The 5997-nt window shown below is 35.0% G+C and overlaps 1 non-coding gene across 1 annotated transcript; it reads left to right on the top strand.

Annotated features, from left to right (window-relative positions):
- The first annotated feature begins 220 nt into the window (after window positions 1-220).
- On the top strand, window positions 221-324 carry LOC112793205 (small nucleolar RNA R71). Its single transcript, XR_003197910.1, has one exon. It is a non-coding gene; the product is annotated as a small nucleolar RNA R71 (small nucleolar RNA).
- The last annotated feature ends 5673 nt before the right edge of the window (window positions 325-5997 follow it).

Here is a 5997-nt window from a genome sequence, read left to right as displayed (position 1 = left end):
AATTTCAAGAACTCCTTTCTTCTGAGGTATCCCATTATTCACGGAATTCCTCTCAGAGGTGTACATGAATTGGTTGTTTGCAACCATGTCAATGAGTTCTTGAGCCTCTTCAGGCGTTTTCTTTAGGTGAATAGATCCACCTGCAGAATGGTCTAGTGACATTTTTGAAAATTCAGAGAGACCATAATAGAATATATCTAATATGGTCCATTTTGAAAACATGTCAGATGGACATCTTTTGGTCAGATGCTTGTATCTTTCCCAAGCTTCATAGAGGGATTCACCATCTTTTTGTTTGAAGGTTTGAACATCCACTCTCAGCTTGCTCAGCTTTTGAGGAGGAAAGAATTTATCCAAGAAGGCAGTGACCAGCTTATCCCAGGAGTCCAGGCTATCCTTAGGTTGTGAATCCAACCATATTCTAGCTCTGTCTCTTACAGCAAAAGGGAAAAGCATGAGTCTGTAGACTTCAGGATCAACTCCATTCGTCTCTACAGTCTCACAGATCTGCAAGAACTCAGTTAAAAACTGATAAGGATCTTCAGATGGAAGTCCATAAAACTTGCAGTTTTGTTGCATTAATGCAACTAGCTGAGGTTTCAGCTCAAAGTTATTGGCTCCAATGGCAGGAATGGAAATGCTTCTTCCATCAAACTTGGACGTTGGCTTTGTGAAGTCACCAAGCATTCTCCTTGCATTATTATTATTATTTTCGGCTGCCATCTCCTTCTCTTGTTCGAAAATTTCTGAAAGGTTGTTTCTGGATTGTTGTAATTTAGCTTCTCTTAATTTTCTCTTCAGAGTCCTTTCAGGTTCTGGATCAATTTCAACAAGAGTGCCTTTTTCCCTGTTTCTGCTCATATGAAAGAGAAGAAAACAAGATGAGAAAGAGGAATCCTCTATGTCACAGTATAGAGATTCCTTTATGTTAGTAGAAGAAGAAAGGGGTAGAAGAATCCAAATACAAAGGATATAAGAAGTTCGGATTCTTAGATGAAGAGAGGTGAAGAGAAGTGTTAGTAATTAATTAATTAAATAGAATAAGAGAAGAGAAGAGAAATTTCGAAAATAATTTTTGAAAAAGGGGTTAGTAATTTTCGAAAATTAAAGATAAGATAAGTTTAAAATTAAAATTTAAAACAAAAAGAGTTTTTGAAAGAAGGATGAGATATTTTCAAAAATTAGAGAGGGAAAAGTAGTTAGGTGGTTTTGAAAAAGATAAGAAACAAACAAAAAGTTGGTTAGTTGATTGAAAAAGATTTGAAATCAAATTTTGAAAAAGATAAGAAGATAAGAAGTTAGATAAGATATTTTGAAATCAAATTTTGAAAAAGATAAAATTTTTGAAAAAGATAAGATAAAAGATAAAATAAAAGTTTTAAGAAAAAGATATTTTGAAAAAGATTTAATTTTTAAAATGACTTAACTAACAAGAAACTACAAGATAAGATTCTAGAACTTAAAAATTGAACCTTTCTTAACAAGAAAGTAACAAACTTCAAATTTTTGAACCAATCACATTAATTGTTAGCTAATTTCGAAAATTAGATATAAGAGATAAGAAAAAGATTTTTGAAAATTAATTTTTAAAATTTTCGAAAATAATAAAAAAATGAAAAAGATATGATTTTTGAAAAAGATTTTGAAAAGATAAGATTTTTAAAATTGAAATTTTGACTTGACTTGTAAGAAATAACTAATTTTAAAAATTTTTGACTAAGTCAACCCAAAATTTCGAAAATTTGGAGGGAAATAAGGAAAAGATTTTTTTTGATTTTTGAATTTTTTTTAATTATGAGAGAGAAAAACAACAAAAATACTCAATGCATGAAATTTTTAGATCAAAACAATAAATGCATGCAAGAATGCTATGAATGTCAAGATGAACACCAAGAATACTTTGAAGATCATGATGAACATCAAGAACATATTTTTGAAAAATTTTTAATGCAAAGAAAACATGCAAGACACCAAACTTAGAAATCTTTAATGCATGAAAAATATGAATGCAAAAATGCACATGAAAAACAACAAAAGACACAAAACAAGAAATCATCAAGATCAAACAAGAAGACTTGTCAAGAACAACTTGAAGATCATGAAGAACACTATGAATGCATGAGATTTTCGAAAATAATGCATAAATTTTTAAAAAAAACATGCAATTGACACCAAACTTAAAAATTGACACAAGACTCAAACAAGAAACACAAAATATTTTTGATTTTATGATTTCTAATTTTTTTTTGTATTTTTATTTTAATTTTTTCGAAAAACATGGTTAGCAAAACGAAAAAGAAAAGAAAAATTTTGAAAAAGATTTTTGAAAAGAAAATTACCTAATCTGAGCAACAAGATGAACCGTCAGTTGTCCATACTCGAACAATCCCCGGCAACGGCGCCAAAAACTTGGTGGACGAAATTGTGATCACTATTCTTTAAGTTGTACTTTTATGGAATTTGAAATTGGCACGAGTGGACACAACTCCGTTCAACTAACCAGCAAGTGTACTGGGTCGTCCAAGTAATAAACCTTACGCGAGTAAGGGTCGATCCCACAGAGATTGTTGGTATGAAACAAGCTATGGTCACCTTGTAAATCTCAGTTAGGCAGATAAAATTATGGAATTTAGAAAATCAAATAATAAAAAGAAATAATAAAAGGGATACTTATGCAGATTCATTGGTGGGAATTTCAGATAAGCATATGGAGATACTGTATGGCTCACGGACGCCTACTTTCCTACTGCTTCAACTCAATCCTTCTTACTCCTTTCCATGGCAAGCTGTGTATAGGGGTTCACCATTCGACGATGGCTACTTTGAATCCTCTCGGGAAAATGGTCCTCTGCGGCTGTCACTCGCATGGCTAATCGTCTGGAGGCATCACACTGGCCGAAGGCTACATCCCATCCTCGCAGTGAAAACTACGCTCACGCGCTCTGTCACAGCACGGCTAATCACTGGTTGGTTCCCGCTCCTACTGGAGTAGAATCCCTTGATTCTTTTGCGTCTGTCACTAACGCCCAGCACTTGCGAGTCTGAAGCACGTCACAGTCATTCATTACCGGAATCCTACTCGGAATACCACAGACAAGGTTAGACTTTCCGGATCCTCATAAATGCCGCCATCTATCTAGCTTATACCACGAAGATTCTGTTGGGGAATCTAAGAGATACACATTCAAGCTCTGTTGCATGTAGAACGGAAGTGGTTGTCAATCACGTGTGTTCATAAGTGAGAATGATAATGAGCGTCACATAATCATCACATTCATCATGTTCTTGGGTACGAATGAATATCTTGGAATAAGAATAAGAGAGATTTGAATAAAAGAAAATAGAATTGCATTAATACTTGAGGTACAGTAGAGCTCCACACCCTTAATCTATGGTGTGCAGAAACTCTACCGTTGAAAATACATAAGTAAAAGGTTCAGGCATGGCCGAATGGCCAGCCCCCTGAATGTGATCAATAGTCTCCTAAGATGAAGAATAAAACAAAACTGAGACCAAAGATGTCTAATACAATAGTAACTTATCCTATTTATATTAGACTAGCTACTAGGGTTTACATGAGTAAGTATTTGATGCATAAATCCACTTCCGGGGCCCACTTGGTGTATGTTTGGGCTGAGCTTGATCTATCCACGAGCTGAGGCTTTTCTTGGAGTTGAACTCCAAGTTATGACGTGTTTTGGGCGTTCAACTCCGGATCATGACGTTTTTCTGGCGTTTAACTCCAGACAACAGCATGTACTTGGTGTTCAATGCCAAGTTACGTCGTCAATTCCCAAACAAAGTATGGACTATTATATATTGCTGGAAAGCTCTGGATGTCTACTTTCCAACGCCGTTGAGAGAGCGCCAATTGGAGTTCTGTAGCTCCAGAAAATCCATTTCGAGTGCAGGGAGGTCAGATTCCAACAGCATCAGCAGTCCTTTTGTCAGCCTTTTTTCAGAGATTTGCTCAAGTCCCTCAATTTCAGCCAGAAATTACCTGAAATCACAGAAAAACACACAAACTCATAGTAAAGTCCAGAAATATGAATTTAACATAAAAACTAATGAAAACATCCCTAAAAGTAGCTCAAACTTACTAAAAACTACCTAAAAACAATGGCAAAAAGCGTATAAATTATCCGCTCATCAGTTGCATTTTATCAACCAAAAATTTTGTTTTAGTGTGTATTTTTCTCTCTAAAATTGTGATCTTTGTCTTGCTTAATTCTATATTTCCATAATTTGATGTATGCATGCACTTATATGATTGAGGCCTTTGTTTCACTTAGCTTACATACCCACATGGCCTTACCTTTCATTATCCTTTGCAAACCAATTTGAGCCTATTTTACCCATTTGTTCTTTACTTTAGCACATCATTAACTCTAAGCGTAAAACAATAATGTCCTTAATTTGAATCCTTAGTTAGCTTAGACTAGTGAGAGTGCTCATAAATTAAGTGTGGGAAAAGTGGGTTTGGAAACAATTGGTTTGAGAATTGAGTATGTTAGAATTTTCTGAAAATGTGAAAGAATGTTGAGAATATGTTCATGCATTCAATACTTTAATCATATGCATTGAGAAAAAAAAAGAAAAATAAAGGAGAAAAAGAGCAAATAATAAAAGGGGACAAAATGCCCCAAAGTAAGTGGTGAAAGCAATGCATATGAGTTGTACTTGAAATTAGAATGCATGAATAAATGGAAAACATGGTTAATGGATGGTTAGATATTGTGTTATGATTACATGGATTGTTTAAGTTAGGTGGGAAAGTTTAAGTTAATTAAGGATTCAGATTTTAGTCCACTTGGCCAAATACAATCCTACCTTGACCCTAACCCCATTACAACCCTTAAAAGACCTCTTGATATGTGTATTTGTGCATTAAATTTATGTTGATTGTTAGATGAAGAGCAAGCCTTAGAAAGCAAGGTTAGTAGAGAATTGAGAGATCGAACCTTAAACACCTGAGTGATTAGAGTGTATACACTACCAGTAAGGGTTCGATGCTTAATTCCTTGTTCCCTGCTTTCATAAGCTATTTTCTTCTTACAAGTCTATTTGTGCTTCATTTTTATGATTTGAATTAGTGAAATCTAGTTCATATTTGTTCTTGAAAGATTTGTTTATTTTTAATCAAGTAGGTAGAAATATTTTGCATGTAGTTGCATTTATATAGATAGGTTGCATTTCATACATTCTACCATTCCTCTTCATCTTTATAGCCACTCTTGAGCTTAGCATGAGGACATGCTATTGTTTAAGTGTGGGGAGGTTGATAAACCCATATTTTACGGTTTATCTTGTGCTTAATTGAGCGGATTTTATCAACTCTTCACCCACTTATTCATACTATTTGCATGGTTTTGTATTTGCCTTCCTAATTATGTGCTTTGATTGAAAACATGCTTCTTTGACTTTAATTTTATTAATATTAATTCTCCTTTTATACCATTAGATGCTTTGATATGTGTGTTAACTATTTTCAGAGATTACAAGGCAGGAATGGCTAAGAGGATGGAAAGGAAGCATGCAAAAGTGGAAGGAATACAAGAAGTTGGAGAAACTGCTAAGCTGTCCAGCCTGACCTCTTCGCACTCAAACAGCGCTAACTTTAGCTACAGAGGTCCAAACGACGCGGTTCTAGTTGCGTTGGAAAGCTAACGTCCGGGGCTTCGATTTAATATATAATATGCAATAGTGGCCCTGACGCTAGGCGACGCAACCGTGTGCTCCATGCGGCCGCGTCGCAAGTGACGGAAATCAGCGAAGTTAAATTCGCAACCAGCGAATTCTGGGCTGTTTCTGACCCAGTTCTCGGCCCAGAAAACACAGATTAGAGGCTATAAAGTGGGGGAATGTATCCATTCATTATCATGCACTCATAATTCACTTCTCATGATTTAGATTAGTTTTGAGAGAGGTTCTCTCCTCTCTCTCTTAGGATTAGAAATTAGGATTTTTAGAAACTAGGATTTAGGACTTCTCTTGGTT

The sequence above is a fragment of the Arachis hypogaea genome, chromosome 3, assembly GCF_003086295.3.
Source record: "Arachis hypogaea cultivar Tifrunner chromosome 3, arahy.Tifrunner.gnm2.J5K5, whole genome shotgun sequence".
Taxonomy (NCBI): Eukaryota; Viridiplantae; Streptophyta; class Magnoliopsida; order Fabales; family Fabaceae; genus Arachis; species Arachis hypogaea.
This window is presented reverse-complemented; position numbering and strand designations above follow the sequence as displayed.